At 38.4% G+C, this 19,016-nt stretch overlaps 2 long non-coding RNA genes across 2 annotated transcripts in view; one reads left to right on the forward strand and one right to left on the reverse strand.

Moving 5' to 3' along the window:
* Positions 1–423: 423 nt before the first annotated feature.
* Positions 424–12,817, forward strand: LOC123628386. Its single transcript, XR_006731619.1, has 2 exons — positions 424–5,267; positions 10,169–12,817. It is a non-coding gene; the product is annotated as an uncharacterized LOC123628386 (long non-coding RNA).
* The window catches only part of LOC123628387, a 28,257-nt gene continuing 19,159 nt past the window's right edge, over positions 9,919–19,016 (reverse strand). Inside the window, exon 4 of the long non-coding RNA XR_006731620.1 lies at positions 9,919–10,219. This is a non-coding gene — a long non-coding RNA (uncharacterized LOC123628387). The remainder of the gene's footprint in view (positions 10,220–19,016) is intronic.

A 19,016-nucleotide genomic window follows, 5' to 3' on the forward strand; every position in this document is an offset into this window, starting at 1 on the left:
TCCAGAATTTGGACAGCTTCCAGAACTAATTCTAAATTTGATGTGTCTTCTTCCACTTGAGGATGAAATTCTGAATTGGAAATTTCCCTTACCATTAAACTCCAATTATATCAGACAGGACATTGCTCTTACCCGTTAAATCTTTGTACACTGAAATATGTGATCCAGAGTGCTTTAAAATACTGCTATAAACAGAAGTAAGTACTTTTTCAGTTGCTGTACTGTCTGCTAAAGACACAGTGGGTGATCCTTTGGCTTGTGGTACAACTTTAATATGATTTTTAGACATATGTTCCTGGAATGAATTTAAGATTTTTGAGGTTATTTTTTGCATTTCGGCATTTAGAGACTTGTTTGGTTCTTTATGCACTTTTGGAAATATAGATAAAAGCTTTGTTAAAAAATTTACAGCAATTTCTTCTATTATGTTAAAAGTTAGTTTGTAAGCCTGTGATGGCTGACTCTGGAGGACTTCAGTGGTTTGGACGACATATTTAAGGATATTTTCAACCACATTGCCAACTTCTGTACACTGATATGGAGTTAACTCTCCAGAAAAATAAGTCTGCAGCTGATTGCCAGCTATTTCCCGTACAACTAAATGAACTATGGCTTGTGAAAGCATTCTGCAACCACTGGTGACACGATTTTGTATGTTCTCTTGAGATCCAAATTGCAGCAAGAGATTATTATAAATAGTCTGAACTACTAATTGTATAATTTCATAATCAATAGGATGTAAGGATTCTACATACTGTACAATCATATGTTCATCTTTGGAGAGCTCTGTCAGAATTGTACTCACTAACTTCATTTGAAGGAAATCCAGTCCTGTGTATAAATTATCCTCACATATTTCCGTGGTAGTGTTGGCTACTGTTGAGAAAATTTTTGATAGAAGACAAGAAATTATACTCTCTAAAAATTCATGAGACAGCATTACGGTATATGGCCATGATGTCTGACATTCTTTGCAGGTTGTTTGGGGAACCTTTTGGACCTTTTTAATAAACTCCCTAGATTCTAGAGGCAAACGTACTGAAGCTGGAAATTGATCATAAAGTAGCAAGTCTAACCGATGCTGAAAAATTTCTTCCATTACTGCGCTAGCTAGCCTTCTTGCTAAATTTTCACCGTTACTATTTATGTCCTTACAAATGGAGTCCTGAGATCTATATTCCTGTGAAATATTGCATACAGAGGAGTGAGCAAACTTATTGACCAATGTTTTATCAATTGATGGTGTTTTAGCCATTAAAGGTATTTCACGTGAAAAAGGTGTTTGTTTCAGTTGCAGGTGGCATTCTACGCATGGATGGTATTTTACCCATGATTATCATTTTTCTCTCAGGTGGGGCTTTATCCACAGATGGTTTTTTCTGCCTGAGAGGTACTTTATGAACTGATGAAACGTTACTTGCAGATGAAAAGGACTGATTTTGCTCATCTGGGTTTAATACTTTCATTTGAGCATCTGAAAACTCTTTTAACAGGGATCAATCAGTTTCATAGCCGCATCATACAACTCATCTTGATTTACATCACTGGTTGCATTTTGACATGCATCGTCTGTGTCCGGTGAGGAAGAAAAAATCAATTTGTTAACTATCTCAGAGATAACATCTTCTAAAAAGTTGGCAGGCAAAATCCCAGAGTTATTAGTTTCTGGTGGGTTATCTCGTTATCTTTACTTTTCTCATTCTTTTCCTTGGTTGTAGGAACATTTTGGCTAGCTGAATTCACTAAAGCAGGCTGTGCAAAATCCTTGCCATCCACCTGAGTTACATAGGCTGCTTTATCATTTAGGGGACTTTGGGATTTTGAATCATATATTGGTCCTCGAATAGAAGATATTTCTAAAACATGGCTGTAAAAGCTTTTAGGGATGTTTGGGATGTATTTAGCACGCCAGATTTGTTTGTCATCCATAAGTCCATAAGTGGGAGAATCTCTCCTCTTCTCTTGGGGCTCTCTGTTTTTCAGCTTAGATTTCAGGGGTGGTAGTTCAAAAGGCATATCCTTTTTTTCTAATGAACTTTCTCTTTTCTTGTCACTATTCTTTTTATTGTCTATTTTAAAATCTTGTTCCAGTCCAAAGTTCTTGTGTTTTGTGTCATTGGTAGCTGGTGAAAAATGTTGGTATGCTTCATCATCTTGCTCTTTTTCATCCTTTCTAGCTGAACCGTCTTTCTTCTTGATTTCATCCTTTGTAAGTGGTGCATTCAAATTTGGCCCCTGAGTATCTTTACTTTTCGCACTGGTTGTTGGAGAAGTAACTTTGGATACCTTCTCATTGTCTTCTCTAACTGAACTTCTTTTCTTTTCATTCCCTTTCTTTTTATCTGCCACACCTCCAAATAACCCTGATGCTAGGGTAGTTACTGTGCTCTTCTTAATGCCAGTTTCAGCAGTACACATTGGCTCATGGATGCTTCCTTTTTTCATTGATATCTACTCCTTTTGGAAATCCTCTTTGCCCTTGAATGCTCCTCTACTTATTTCCAAAGCATCCATTTTGTTTTTCAGGCCTGAGGTGGATGGTTGTTCAGAAGAAACTGGGTTCTCCTTTAAGCTTCTGTTCATCTTTGTGAAGGTTTTATATGGCAAATGTTGAATCCTCTCAATAATGTTATCTACATCTAGAGAAGAAGAGAAGGTAGAAGACCAGTCTCCTGAAAAAAGTGGTTGAATCTTAAAAGAAGAGATCACCTCATTGGCTAAAGCAGGAATGATCTCAATAACAATGTTCCTTGTATCATCTTTCTGAACATTGTGAGATCCATACATTTCCATAACCTCATCATACACAGAATTGGATACTTTATCAACTGTTTCTTTATCTATTGGTGGAAAAGAAAACATTTCCTCAGCGTTTGCTAGAACTTTAATTTCATTATTCCTAAATTCCCCGATCAGGGCATTTGCAAAATTTATAGCCATGCCCATGAGGTCTTGTTCTGATATTTCTTTGTCCTCAGGATTTTCAGCAGTACTTGGGAGAGTACAAAACTTGTGAACAAGGTCAATTATAACATCTTCCAAAAACATAGCAGAATACACAGAAGCCTGCCGTAAGAATGGTGGTTTTTTTCTTTATCGGGATTTGAGAGTTCCATGACATGGTCATTTGATATGGGAGATGACTGTTGATCACATAAGAAGGGCTGCAGATGGCGATCCACAATTTCCTCGATAATAAAACCAGCTATGCCCCCAAGGAAGGAGCTTCCCTTTTTGCATGTATCTTGGAATTTAAACTTTTTCATAATATTGTAACATATGGAGTCAACGAAGTTCTCAGTTGCCTCTAGTGGCATGCTTTCTGTTTGCTCCTCTTCAGGAGCAAGTCTAATCTCATGTTCAGAAATTTCTGTTATTATTTCATCAGTCAGTTTTGAAGCTGCATCCACAAAGTCATAATCTGGCATCACTTCCTCCTTTAGTTCAGTTTCAGTCTCAGATGGAGGGAATATATGTGTTAGAAGCTTGTAAATCATATCTTCTAAAAGGGAATGAGGCAAAACCATGATGCATGGTGGTAAGATGTGCCTACCATCGTTGATGATGTCGAGTATATTTCTGATGTTTTCATCTTGGAGAGTGGAGTAAGAGGATGTTGCTAATTCTCCTGCAACTAAAGACTCCACTTGATAATCATAAATTTCTTCTAATAGCAAGCAATATATCTTCCTTCCAAAACTGAGGGCACCATTTTGGATAGCCCTATAAATATGAATCAGAGACTTATAATCATCTAATATTTTTTCATAAATTAGGTTGACAGTGTTTTGAACCATTTCTTTATATCCTTCTGAAAAATACAGATTGTTATCCAAGTTATCTGCAAGTAAAATTTGTGATGTGGTGAACTCCAGCACAATTGATTTTACTAATGTTGTAACAATATCAGTAATGTTGGCTTTTGCTTTCTGTGGGTTTTCAGCAGCCAAGATATTATGTGAGAATACATAAAGAATTTTGCACAAAAGCTCAGAAATTACTTCCTCCAAAAAGACAGGTGAATTCACAATAAAAGATAATTCTGTTTGTTTAGGATCTCTTGCTCTCTGTTTGTAAGTTTGAGCAGCTATACCTGAAGGAAGAGTTTTGCCTCTAGGTAAAAATGACTGAAGATGATGGTTAACTATTTCTTTTATTATATAACTTGCTATTTTTGTAACATGTATATTATTTATCCCGTTTTTGTCTTTTGTAAGAGACTGACATAGATTTGAATGAGAAGTATCAGTATAAATGGCATCAACCATGTTGAGCCTAAGAAATATTGATTTATAGAAATGCCCCCTATATTTTTAGAGACAGAAATGATTTCAGGAGTTTTGCAAGGCTTTGCCCTGAAGGACAATGTGAATATGTTAGTTTGCATATCAAAAGCTGCCTCGCCTCAGGAGGGCCTCTCAATGGTCAGCAGCAGCTGCTTTCTAAGGTGATGCTGCAGTCTCAGGCCTGTGGTTCTCACCTGCTTTGAAAGACAAAGCAGGTTTTGCTTGGAGCCATGGGAGAGGGAGCTGATCAATAAAGACAGGCCGCCCGGAGATGAGAGCTGATCAATAAGATATGCCACCCGAGCCAGGGCCTGAGCCGGGGCCCAGATGGGCCCACACGGTTAAAGTAATTAGCATAAGGGACAACTCATGCTTGACTTCTGAAATCTCTATTCTAATACACAATATCCAGAGCCATGATGTCTTTGTTTATGCTAAAGTGATAGCTTTATCTTAAAACTTAGAAGTTTGCCCTAAAAAGATTTTGTAACCATTTGTTCACATAGATAGAGTTAATTAAGAGATCTGTAGAAGCCTTTTAGTAGCCTTTGAACCTAAACTGAACTACCTGTTATTATGTAAATCCTGTTATCCCTGGCAACCGAAAACTGTACCTATAAATACCTATGCAAAACTTCAGTCACGGTTTCACATTCTGATGGGAAAGACGTGTAATCCTCTGAGTACCCTCCTTTGTCTATCTTCATAAATTTATTCTTTATAAACTATATTTTTGCCTCTGTGTATTATTTTTATTTCTATTTCCTACTATTTTTTTCATCCTTTGCAACGACCCGTGCCTGAGGGACCCGATTTTTTGCTGGGAGCGTAGCTAACTCCTGGCAAACTGGTGTAGTCGGCAGGACCTTACAACAGGGTCTTGAAGGCAAAACGCTTTGCTTGAAGTGAAGAATATTCCCGTATAGCGTCACAAGGGACCCGGAGAAGGCCAAGAGTCGTGTGCACGGTACCCAGAGTGAGGTAAGTTGGAATTTACTCCAGGACATAAGTGATAATTAAGATTAATATTTTGCTCTGAGTAACATAATGAGGAAGACTATTTCTTCTGAGTATGTGGAATTGTTGAGAGCTTTATTAAAGAGTGCTGGAGTAGTTGCCAAAAAGAAAAATCTCAAGGAATTGTTTCATTTAATTTCCAAACACTGTGGTTTGTTCCCACCTCTGGATGAGTTTAAGCTGCGGCAATGGCTGTTAGCACCAAAAACATTGCAAACAGCATTCCATAAGGGAGAAAAGTTTTCTCTACATTTCTGGCAACTCTGCTGTTTAATTTCTCAAGCTCTGCAACTATTTTATTCTAACTCAGATTTGTCTTTTAGTGAAACGGAAAAATTCCCACCCTAAAAAAAAAAAAAAAAAAAAAAAAAAAAAAAAAGCATAGTAAGAGATCTGTAGCCTGTTTTTCACAGAAAAGAGAAGGTCATTTGTGACCCTCCATCTGTATTAGGCCAGGATAAGACAGAGCCAGTAAAAATGGCGTCCAAACCTCTGCACGGGTCTATAGAAAATATAAAAAAACAAAAAAAATTCTAAAGATGAACTTTTGCTTAAAGCAGCAGCTCTCTGCACGGCTCAAGTCAGCCACTTCAAGTTTGCAGAACCATTGCTTTCTAATGCAAATGGTTCCCAGAAGCATGGTCTGCCCTTGAGAAAGGCTGTTAGAAAAATGCTTAAAAAACAAACTAAAATCTTAAAAGATATCAAGGAAGCACAATTATATGAGAATTTAGAAGCGTGTCTTTATCCTGTTGCTATAGTACATCCAAGCTTGGATTCTGATGATCACATGGGGTGGAGCAAACACCTCAGAGCCCCCGCTATATGCATGAGCCTATTCCATTTAAAACTCTCAAAGAATTCCTTGAAAAATTGGCTAAAACAGAAAGATAATTCCTTGGGATTGGAAATCTCTGGGGTGGACAGTTTTGTCTCCGTCTAAATTTTTACAGTTCACTACCTGGTGGAGAGATAAGGCTCGCCAGTAAGCCTGGCTAGTTCAGTCCCGAAATCCACCAATAGCTATCTTGGTGGCACAAACTGTTGGACAACTAAACTAGTTTGGCATAAATGCTCAATTAAAATATGATGATCAGGCTATTACTCAAATCTGGCAGCACTGTATTAGAGCATAAGAAAAGGTAGCTTCTCCTAAACAGTCTGTGCTTTCCTGCGTAAAATATTAAACAAAATGTTAATGAAACTTATGTAGGTTTTGCAAGGCTGGTGGTGTACATCCCTCCCCTCCCTAATGAAAAAAAGGAGAAGCCCACGAGACCTGCGAAAAACAATGCCTGCTAGGCCCTGCTAAGTTAAATAATAAGCATACCTGGATGGTTACCCTGATAAGGGTCTCGGTTCCTGGAGTCCACACGTACCACCGGCCCCTCCTATTTCTCAATACCTGCCCTAAAAATTCCCAACTCTTTGCGCCAAAACTCTTCGCGCCAAAGAAGCCCCCATCCCCCAACTCTAAAAACACATATAAGCCTACTTGGGCCCCTCTCTCCCGGGACCCATGACCCTCACCTGGGCCCCTCTCTTGGGACCCGTTACTCTCACCCAGGAGTGCTCAAATAAAGCCTTGTTGCTTACCCCTTTCAACTCTGCTCGTCTTTCTTTCTCTGGTGCCGGCCATCCAAAAACCTTACAGATTTTATTGCTAGATTGCAAGATGTTGTGCAAAAAATGGTTAGTCCGCCTGATTTAGGAAATTTGATGTTGCATATATTGGCTTTTAATAATGCTAATTCAGAGTGTTAGCGGTTTTTACATCCACTGCTAAAAGAATTTTTAAAGTAAATTTGGCAAAAAGTCAGGTCAGATGCTTTTAAAATGCAAATATTGGCTGAGGCTATCAGTGGGAAAAGTAATCCCAGAAAACAAAGAACTGTCGTAAAATGTCTCAATTGCAGCTGTAAAGGACATTTGAAAAAAGATTGTAAACAACTTTCTGGAGCTTTTAATGAGATGACCAGAGCTCTCTTACATTAAAAGGAATTTCAGTGCATTTGGGTGTAATTGATTCAGACTATTCAGGAGGAATTTCAGTTATGATGAGTTCCACTTCTGATTATCCTATTCAGGCTGGAGACCATATTGCACAACTTCTGTTGTTACCTTATATGCAAATTGAAAAATCTAATGTTCTAAGGCAAGGAGGTTTTGGAAGTACTGGAACTAAAGTATATTGGTCAACTTTTATTAATGACCAGAGACCTAAATTAGAAATTAAGTTAAATGGCAAATCTTTTGTTGGACTTGTAGATACTGGAGCTGATGTTACAATTATTTCTAAAAGTTTTTGGCCGAAGGCTTGGCCTTTACAAGTTCCAACTGTTCCTACTGGAATTGGAAGTATGACTAATATATTTCAAGTCAACAAATTTTAAATTGTTCTGGTCCTGATAAATGGAAAGCCACTTTAAAACCTTATGTGGCTAACATCGCTATTAATCTATGGGGAAGAGATTTGTTATAACAATGGGAAGCCTACATCAGTATGCCTAATATATCTGCTCCTGCTAAACAAATAATGGTTACTATGAATTATAATCCTTGTTTTGGTTTGGGTAAAAAGGGCCAAGGGGCTAAGACTTTCATGGCACCAAAAACACATTCTTCTCGGCATGGTTTAGGCTATCCAAATTTTGGATAGCAGCCACTGCTATTGAAAGTCACCACTATGCACTGGCTTTAAATTGGATATCACAATAGCCTATATGGAGAGAGCAGTGGCCGCTAAACCAAGAAAAATTGGGTGCTCTGCAAATATTAGTAGAAGAACAATTACAAGCAGGACATATAGAGGAGTCCACCAGTCCATGGAATTCCCCTGTATTTGTTATTAAAAAGAAATCTGGTAAATGGTGAATGTTAACTGATTTAAGAAAGATTAATGCAATTATAAAACCAATGGGAACTCTTCAACTGGAACTTCCATCTCCCACTATGATCCCTAAAGATTGGCATATTATAATAGTAGATTTAAAAGACTGCTTTTTTACAATTCCTTTACAAATATTTGATAGAGAAAAATTTGCCTTTACCATTCCTGCTTTAAACAATCAACAGCCAACTAAGCAGTACCAATGGAAAGTCTTGCCTCAGGCCATGCTTAATAGCGCAACCCTGTGCCAGCATTTTGTTAATCAGCCTTTAGAAATACTAAGAAACTGTCTTCCTCATAGTTATATGGATGAAATTTTATTTGCATGTTCCTCAAAACAAAAATTAGAACAATTGTACCAACAGGCCAGACAAATAATGTCTCAGTTTGGTTTAATAATTGCTGTAGATAAGGTCCAATAGGATCATCCATTTACTTATCTGGGGTCTTTCATTGATAGAATAGTTCCTCAAAAAGTTCAAATACATATAGACAAATTACAAACTTTAAATGATTTTCAAAAGTTGCTGGGAGACATAAATTGGCTTAGACCTTATGTTTTAAGTAACTTGTTTGATATACTAAAGGGTGACTCTGATCGTAATAGTCCTCACAAGCTAACTCAGGCAGCTCAAGAGGAATTGGCATGGATTCAATCTCATATTCACAAAACTCAACTTTCTAGAGTAAATCTTGAAAAAGGAGTAGATTTAATAGTTTATCACTCAGAACATTCTCCCTCTGCTACCTTAACTCAAGAAGAGGGTATAATTGTCCCACATAAGCAACAAAAACGTCTTATGACATATTTGGACAAAATTAGTCAAATTATATTTAAAGGCCATCAAAGACTAAAACATCTAAGTGGCCAGGGTCCTGAAAAAATTATTGTTCCCCTTACTAATTCACAAATTCAAATGGCTTATCAATAAAATCTGGATTGGCAATCAGGTATATCTGATTTTGTAGGAATTATTGATAATCACTATCCAAAAAATAAATTGCTCCAATTTCTAAAATTGACTCAATGGATAGTACCTAAAATAGTAAAACCCACGTCTATATCTCATGCTCCTACTTTTTTTACTGATGGCAGTAGCAATGGTCAGGCAGGTTATCTGGTCCTTTAACTAAGGTATGAACCACCCCTTATACTTCAGCACAAAAGGTAGACTTGCAGGCTGTTACTCAGCTTTTACAAGACATTACTTCACCTTTAAATATTGTTTCTGATTCACAATATGTTGTACAAACAGTTCTACCCTTAGAAACAGTTACTGTTACAGAAACTGATGAAGTTTCCAAACTGTTTCAGCAACTTCAATCGATTATAGGGAATCGCCAGTTTCCACTTTTTATTACTCATATCAGATCTCATACTAACCTTCTGGGCCCATTAGTGGCTGGCAATGAAAAAATAGATCAACTGCCTGTTGGTTCTGTTCAAGAGGCTACTCAATTTCATCAATTAACTCATATTAATACTAAAGGTTTAATTAAAAAATTTCACATAACTAATAACCAAGCCAAACATGTTTCTCATTGTCCCACTTGTCAAATAATTAATCAGTTTAAATTTTCTGCAGGGTTTAATCCTCGAGGCCTCTCACCAAATTAATTATGGCAAATGGATGTTACACATATTCCTGAATTCGGCAAGTTAGGTGTTGTACATGTTACTGTGGACACTTATTCTGGTCTTATTATGGCTACACCATCCCCTGGAGAAACTGTTACACATGTACTTTCACATTTATACTCCTGTTTGGCTGAGTTCTTTACAGATCCACCGGCTTATTTAAACAAGAAGGGGGAGGTAGACAGTCTCTCAGAGATAGAATAAATCAAGACTTATTTACTTTAAATTTTTGACTCTTTCCCTCACCAGCCTATCTGGTGGAAAGATGATACAGAAAATAAACGGAAAGAAGGACGGGCAAAGGTGTGGGGTGAGTTTTTGCTTGTGTTTTGACAGATGATGGACAGTCTGGATTCCAAGCAGACGAATCAAGCCCAGAATGGAAACCTGAGGGGAAAAAGCAGAAGACACATCAGGCACAGACCATGACATGGGGACAGCTGAAGAGAACATATGAAGAAGCAGACAGGATATTGGACTGGACATCTTAACCTAAAATGTCTGTAAACCTTTTTCTTGCCATGATCTGTATGGTGAGCATGGTGGTAAAAGTGTCTGGCAACCAGAACTATCATTATTGGGCCTATATTCCTAATCCACCTTTAAATAAGATTGTCAATTGGGCTGACATGCCTTTCGTAGTATTTGTTAATGATTCTAATTGGCTACCAGGACATTATGATTATCGTGGTCCAATGAAACCCAACAAAGAGGGCACCAAAATTAATAAATATGAAGTTGGGACAGAAGGCCCTCCTATATGTATTGGTAAAGGTATTCATTGTTTGAAACCTGCTACCCAAACCTGGTTAGTCACCAGCAATTCAAGCGGTGATAAAACTAAAGTTCAGTTATTCCTTCTAACTGTCTCTTCTTTTTCTTCTTTTGGGCATTCTAAAATGGCACCCACAGACGTACACATTTGTAAGGAAGTAATAATTTCTGACCCTAAAACCTGGGTACAATGCGAAATTGTAGAGCTCACGTGGGGTGCATTCTTGCTGGGTCCACATCTTGTGGTTTTGTAATAGACTGGAGTCCCTATGGACATCCTGCCTCCTCTCAAAATTTTAAAAAGCTTCGTTGGAATAAAGCTGCCACCTCAATGTCTGTAAAAGACACTGACCTTAAAAGTCATATTACATGGCTCAATAATGGTATGAGCTCTCCAGCCCCTCATATTTTAGATGGCCCTATTCATGACCAATTGTGGAAATTATCAGCTGCTTTGCACCCTTTGCAGGCCTAGATTAGAACATACATTGGATACAAACAATAGCCAAGAATGGACTTTTAATTTGAATTCTACTCATTATATCCAAGTTTGTGTTAGACTGCCTTACTTGTTTATGATTGGACATGCTGTTTATAATGAATCTTCTTTCCTAGTGATCTGTATCAACTGTTTTTATTATACCTGTACTGACAATTTCATAAAGTTCAATCCTTATAAAGAAACCCATTATATTCTCAAAGCCAGAACAGGACTAGTGGTTACCTGTTAAAATGAATAGAGTCTGGCAAGAAACCCCAGCAATGTTCCTTTTAGACAAACTACTTAACCACATTCTTAAACGTACAGATTTTTTGGTCTCCTAATAGGAACTATTTTGGGAATCACTGCTGTCACTGCTTCTGTGGCCACTGCAGGTATGGCTCTGCATCAGACCATTCAGACCACTAAATTTGTTCAAAATTGGCATCACAAATCAAATCAATTATGGTCTACCCAAAATCAAATTGACAGCAGATTGGTTATTCAAGTGTCTGACATACAACAAGCAGTCACCTTATGGGGAGACCAGGTTATAAGTCTACAAAAGCAACTTAGATTCCATTGCGATTGGAATATCACTCAATTTTGTGTTACACTTCATATATATAATCAAACTCGATTCCCTTGGGAAAACATTAAAAACATCTACTTAAGGAAATATGACTAAAGAGATTGGAAACTTACAACAAGAAATATTAAGTACCTTCAGTCATAAACTTAATTTGCTCTCTGAGGCTGACATTATTAATGACATCTCTTCTGGTTTGGAGTCAGCTGATCCACCTTATCATCTTAAGATCTATGGGAGTTCCACTATAGTAAATTTTGGCATTATTTTAATCCTTTGCTTGTGCTTATTTATAGTCTGGAGAAAGCTCAGAAGAAGACAAGAATCTGGAGACCAACGCCTCGCTCTGATCGCTGTCCAACTCCATCAACTTACTTTAAAAAATAAAAAAGAGGGAGATGTTGAGCCTAAGAAATTTTGATTTACAGAAATGCCCCCTATATTTTTAGGGACAGAAATGATTTCAGGAGTTTTGCAAGGCTTTGCCCTGAAGGACAATGTGAACATGTTAGTTTGCATATCAAAAGATGCCTTGCATCAGGAGGGCCTCTCAATGGTCAGTAGCAGCTGCTTTCCAAGGTGCCACTGCAGTCTCAGGCCTGTGGTTCTCACCTGCTTTGAAAGACAAAGCAGGTTTTGCTTGGAGCCATGGGAGAGGGAGCTGATCAATAAAGACAGGCCACCCGAGATGAGAGCTGATCAATAAGATATGCCACCCAAGCTGGGGCCCGAGCCAGGGCCCAGATGGGTCCACGTGGTTAAAGTAATTAGCATAAGGGACAGCTCATGCTTGACTTCTGAAATCTCTATTCTAATACACAATATCCAGAGCCATGATGTCTTTGTTTATGCTAAAGTGATAGCTTTATCTTAAAATTTAGAAGTTAGCCCTAAAAAGATTTTGTAACCATTTGTTCACATAGAGTTAATTAAGAGATCTGTAGAAGCCTTTTGGAAGACTGTGAAACTAAACTTAACTACCTGTTATTATGTAAATCCCATTACCCCTGGAAAATGAAAACTGTACCTATAAATACCTATGTAAGACTTCAGTCACGGTGGCACGTTTTGACGGGAAAGATGTGTAATCCTCTAAGTATCCTCCTTTGTCTATCTTCATAAATCTATTCTTTATAGACTATATTTTTGCCTCTGTGTATTATTTTTATTTCTATTTCGTACTATTTTTTCATCCTTTGCAACAACCCCTACTTGAAGGACCTGATTTTTTGCTGGGAGCATAGGTAACTCCAGCACAACCATAGCCTGAACATCTTTCTCTGAAATCACACTTTGTTTTTCATTTAGATGTTTAATAACACATATTGCATGCTTCGAAATGATTGACAGCATTTCATCTACTAGTCTGATGACTGTGTTACTGAGGTCTGATTGTGAAAGTGTTGGGTCTTCTGCACTGAAGTCCAATGGTCTTATCTGAGATAAAACCTGAGTGACTATTTTCTACAAATGTGTATGTGACAATATGGTGGTATACACTGTACAAGTCTGTCTTTGGAGGATTGATGTGTTAATACCATAATGAACTCTCTTTATCAAAACATCAACATTGAGGTTTGAATAGGATTTAACAGGCAGCTTTGCTATGAAATTTGGATGAATTTGGAAATCAAAAACTTCAGCCAGGATAATTTTAGTTACCCTCTCAGCCAGTGTCTTTGTGTCATTAAGAAAACCTTTATCAGCTAGTAGTTCCATTTCATATTCTTGTAAGACTTTGCTAGACACTACATCAATAATTTTGATGAATACACCTCTATCTACTGGTGGCAAACGCAATTGTTCCTCTGCATTTTCGAGGATGTTAACTTGGGCTTTTGAGAATTCTTCTGTTGTCAAACATACGAATTCTTCAGCTATTTCCAGAAGTTCTATTTCTGAATCTCTTACTGATTTTGTTGGCACAATGCTTAACACCCTGTGGAATATTTTGCTTAAAACCCCAGAAATCACATCTTCTGTAAAGGCTGAGGAGTAAACACCAGCAAAAAACTGTTGCCTTCTTGCATCATCATGGTATGTATATGATGAAGGATGTAACAAATTTCCATATACAAATGGCTGAAGATGTTGTTGACAGATATTTTTAACGATAGAGCCTGCTATTTTATCAATAAGAACATTGTGGTTATGATCTTGTGCCCATCTGCTTCCTGAGACCCAGAGTTTTGCAAAATATTTCTGAACACCGAATCAATGAGATGCTGAGCATCATCCTCTGAGTAAACAGAGTTGGTTTCCTCTTCTTCTTCTGAAAATATAATTTCATGTTGGGAAAATTTCATCCTAATATCACCAATTAGTTTTGAATAGATTTGATTGAATTTAACTTCTGATTTATCTTCCCGGGTTTCACCATATGCAAGCAAGCTAGACACAGAAGGAAAGAGTCTAGATAATAGTACTTTGATTATGTCTTCCAAAAATGTGTACGGCAGTAAGGTGTTATATGCAGATAAATTCTGGCTTGGCTTGGTAGGTTTACTAATGTCACTAAAGATGTTCTGAATAATATTCTCTGTTGTTAAAGGAGCATAGGAATATGCTGACAAATCCCAGAAAACAGTGGATGAAAAAGATAATCAGAAATAGCTGCCACAATTAAATTGCTAATATTTTCTGCAAAAATATCATTGTCTTTGAGTTCTTTATTATCAACCTCAGGGGCAAGCCCATGCTGTTTCAGAACATTCTCATAAACTGAATTGACAAGTTCATCCACAGTGTCTGTATCTATAGCAGGAAAAGACTGTTCTTGGTCATCATGAAGAATGCAGATTTTAGCTTTGTTAAAATGATTATTTATTGAGTTCACTATTTTGGGGATCATTTTATCTAGTTCATGCTCAGTGTTACAGTTTGAACTGAAGATCTTTGATAAAAAGACTGGCAATAATTTCTTCTACAAATTAACTAGGACAAAAACCCATACCTAGTGACGATGGGGTCTTCTGGGGTTTGTGTGACTCTGTGACTTCACTGAGGACCTCTTTAACCATATTCGCTATTTCATCCGGTGGAGTCTTTGAATGAGGTAAGTGCTCTCTTCAGAATAAGGGTTCAAGATGATTTTCAATAATCTCTTGAATTATCAGACTGGCCATTAGGTCAACCATAATTGAGCTTTGGCTTACTACACTTTTCTGTATTGACACAAGAGAGTCAGACATCTGCAAAATGTTATCATAAATAGATTCCACAATACTGTGGAGGTTTTTTCTGTAGATAGATATCGATGATCATATTTAGTGAGCAAAATTTTATGCTTTGAAATGGCTAACATAACTTTATTTGTTATACAAGTGGAGATTTCCTTAAAATCTGAAGTCATTAAATAGTTCTTTCCCAAGTATGAAACCTTACTGGATAGAGGAATGAGTTGAGATAATAGCCTTCTGATGACATCTTCTAAAACCGAGTGTGATAACATGGTAGTATAGCCTGTTGAATGTTGAACTTGGTAATTAAGTTCCCTCAGGTTATGTTGAAGTTTCTGTAGTATATTTTCAGCTTTGAGAAGGTAATATAAATTAGGCATGAGCCTTTCTACAAAGCACAATGGGAGTTGGTAGTCTAAAATCTCAATCAATATGCCGTTAGTTATCTGTTTTGCTACTGAGGTGATAGCATGTGCCATGTGATTCCTGAAGGTCACTTGCAATTCATATTCCCATAAAACATCTTTATAAACGGAGTCAGCAATCTCATGAACAATTTCTTTATAGACTGGTGGGAAACATACCCTTCCTTCAACACCCTGTAAAACAGTGATTCGACCATTATTAAATTCATTTACCATGGAGTTACCCCCTAATATAGTCATCTCATCGAGCTGAGCCTCGGTGATGTTTACATTTTTGGCCTGCAGTGAGGTATAGAGATTAAGAAAAATGCCTGCAATTATTTCCTCCAAAAATGTGGTGGAGTAAACTCCTGTACTCATGCCTCCTGGATGTTTTATGTTCCGAATGCCTGTTGCATTCATTGCCTTTTTCTCTGGTCTTTGCAGAGGAGGTAGACAAGAGGATTTTCTTGGAAATTTTTTACCAAATGGGGCTTAAATTTCTGTGCAGATCTCCCTGAGATTATGCAATGCCCCCATCAAAGAATTGCTGTCATAACTCATGAAATTTACGGAGGCTTTACCCTGTCTTGATTCTTTTAATTCTGGCCCTTTTGCTTTTGAGAAACTAGGCAGTCTCTCTCTTGTCCTATACGTTAAAATGCTTGTTTGGAAAGTGTGGACTTCTCGGGGGTTGCTGTACATGGTGTGACAGTTTTTCCATTAAGGATTTTACCAAGTTGTGGGAAATAAAACCAAGCATGGATTCTTGATGAATTTCTGCCAGATTTTCTAAAAGTTCTGACATGTCATAATCTTCAAATGGTGAGCCATGGTCCATCGCTCTCCTGCAATAACCAAATTCTTCATCCTCTACATTTTGAGATACATGGAACAGTTGACATTCTGCTGATATTTCATCAGAAAGAGGGTCATGTGTAAGGGAGTTGCTGTTTGTGCATTCTTCCAAAAGCATTCTAATAAGTTTCTCACATACAACATTCAGAAGAAAAACTGATTTGGGGGAGAGCCCCAGGTTATTTCTTGGTATGCAATGACTCTGCTGGATATCTGAAGGTGGGAACATTTTCAGTGCTATTCTACCAGAATCCATATTCCAATTTGGGCATTCATCTGGCAAAAACAAATCTAAGACAATATTAAAACTTTTATTGACAACCTCTTTGGATTCACGGGTTTTTAGGCTACCAACCAGAGTGCCTAACTTACATGCCAGATAATTTAGTTTATTTTTCTGTATGAGTTGATCAATTCGGGGAGTAGGTGCTGATTTCCAACTGCTGGGGCCTGTCTGTCTTTTCATAGTTTTGGTTTTGTTGCCAGTGGCCAAATTACGGCTTCTAAGCACAGAAAGTGATTTGTTTCTTCCTTTGCAGTTAGGGTGATGAATTATTCCTATTTCTTTGGACAGAATATGGATCACTCCTATTAAGAGATCCTGAAAGAGGTCATCAGAGTCAGTCACAGCTACTCTTGGGCAGTAAATATATTTTGTTTTTACAGAAACCAGTTCTTATGTAATGTCTGCCTTTAAAATGTCACTGTTAAACAGGATTTGAATAATGATTTCAGAAATGCTTAAGGCAAGTTCTCTGACAGAAAATGACTGACTCTCGAACACTTGAAAATGAACTAAAATAACCCTGTTAAAAGGTGGATAATGGCTTTCAGTGCTTTCTATTTTGATCCACTGTCTTCAGGGCAATCGGAAATCCTTGAAATTATATACTGAATAACCAATTTAGTGAGATGTTCATAAAATCGATTAAGTGAAGAATTGCTGCTTGTGTTTCTTAGAGGCTGTTTTGATTCATAGTTTTTCCTTGACAGTGTGGAAACGATAGATAAGTCTTCATCACGAAGACCTTAAAACAGAAAACACTGCTTGCTACTTTTAATATGCATGAAGTAAAAATGTTGACCATTCAAAATACTGACAATATTTTATATATGAATTTCACCTTGGGTGTGCCTCACTCAAGAAATAGGAAACCCTAGTCAAGTCTTCAAATCTCTATTTCCCATCTGTGCAATCCTTACGTCAGCTAGGAAGTTAAGAAGCTAGCCCAGCAGAATTCAGATCTCTAAGTGCTGGTTTCTTCATTGAATACCTATGTTTAAGAAGCTGGAAATCCTACAGCAGAGAAATGATTTCTAGCTGTAGTGTTACAATGTCCTAGTAGGATTCCAGTGATCTCTAGAGACCTCATATAATTCTTGAAAAACTTTTCAGCTATTCATCTAATTATCCAATTTAGTATATATTAAATTGAACTGAATGAAACTGCTGATGTTTGACAGTTTTTGACATACAAGAATGGCTATTTCATATGGTTCAATCCAATTGATGTATGTAAGCATTCATAGACAGGAAGTGCAAACACCGTCTTTGTGAGCATGGGCTTAAAGTATTATAGCTCAAAAGAATTTGTCAGACACTGGAATGTGAGCAGAAAAAGACATTTAATGCCATTGTTTTTAGAAACTCTGCCAATAATAATGGCAATGACTATAAGTACATACCTCAAAAAGAATTTGGATCATCACTTTGCCATCAATTACCTATACACGAAGTCTGACTATAATGTAAGAGGTCTTCTTTGAAGAACTATTAAAAAACCCTCTTGGCGAGAGGGGCAAGATGGCAGAGTGGAGGTGACCTCCTGGATTTGTGCTCCCGGAAAGGAAGGCATGGATCTCGACCTGCCACAACGCTAGAGGGTTGCTCCTCCACAGGAACAGTGGGGTGAACCCACGGAGAATCACCGTGGGACACGGAGAACAAGAAAAAACAGAGGCGAGTGGGAAATCAGACCGAGATAATTTGCAGAGTGCGGGACGGAAAACAGATAGCGGAGTGCGGGACGGCCGTGCCTGCCTCACCGGCGAGTGGGGCGGGTTCAGCCCCACAGCAAAGCGGCTTGATCTCCCCACTGACCCCCACATCCACTCGGTCAGGGATCTGACTGAAACTGGTGCAGAATCACCTCGGGAGACGTGGAGCTCCAAGGACAGGTGACATAAGCGGGAGAGAGCTTAGACTGGGGCGGCTCTCCTTGGTGCCCTATCTCTTAAAGGGACAGACGCGGACCTGCACCGAGGCGAGGGGCCGGAAGCGTGAAATATTAAAGCAGGACTTTTTCGCTCTTTTCTTCCCCTACGGCGGGTTTCCGGCCGGGGAGCCGCTGTGGGCCCTGGTGCCTGCCGAGCTCTGAACGCTCACGCGTGGTCGCAATCTCGGTTCCCACAGCTAAGCGGAAAGGACCTTGGACTCTGGCGGGTCTCCGCGGTGCCAGTGCCCTATCTCTTAAAGGGACAGATGCGGACCTGCACCGAGGCGAGGGGCCGGGAGCGTGAAATATTAAAGCGGGATTTTTTTTTATCTCTCTCTTTTTTTCGTTCTCTCTTTCTCTTTCCTTTCTTGTTTTCTCTTTCTTCTTCTTGTTATTCATATTGTTTCTTTTTTTTCCTTTCTTTTTCTTTTCTCCTTTTCGGTGGCCCTCCAGCCCAGGAGCTACTGTATACTCCTGAGTGCTCCAGACCTCCAGCTCTGATTCCTATCGGACCCTGAAAATTGCCCCCCAGTGCCAGTGATCTGCGGGTGGGCAGCAGCAATTGTGCGGGCCAAGGTCTAACTGCTGCAGAGCCATAGGGTGCCAGGCGACTCCTCAGGAGGCTCCATCCCCTGATCTATAGACCCTCTCCAGGTCCCCTTCCCAGGTGTGAACACTGAGTG

Source organism: Lemur catta, chromosome X (genome assembly GCF_020740605.2).
Source record: "Lemur catta isolate mLemCat1 chromosome X, mLemCat1.pri, whole genome shotgun sequence".
Taxonomy (NCBI): domain Eukaryota; kingdom Metazoa; phylum Chordata; class Mammalia; order Primates; family Lemuridae; genus Lemur; species Lemur catta.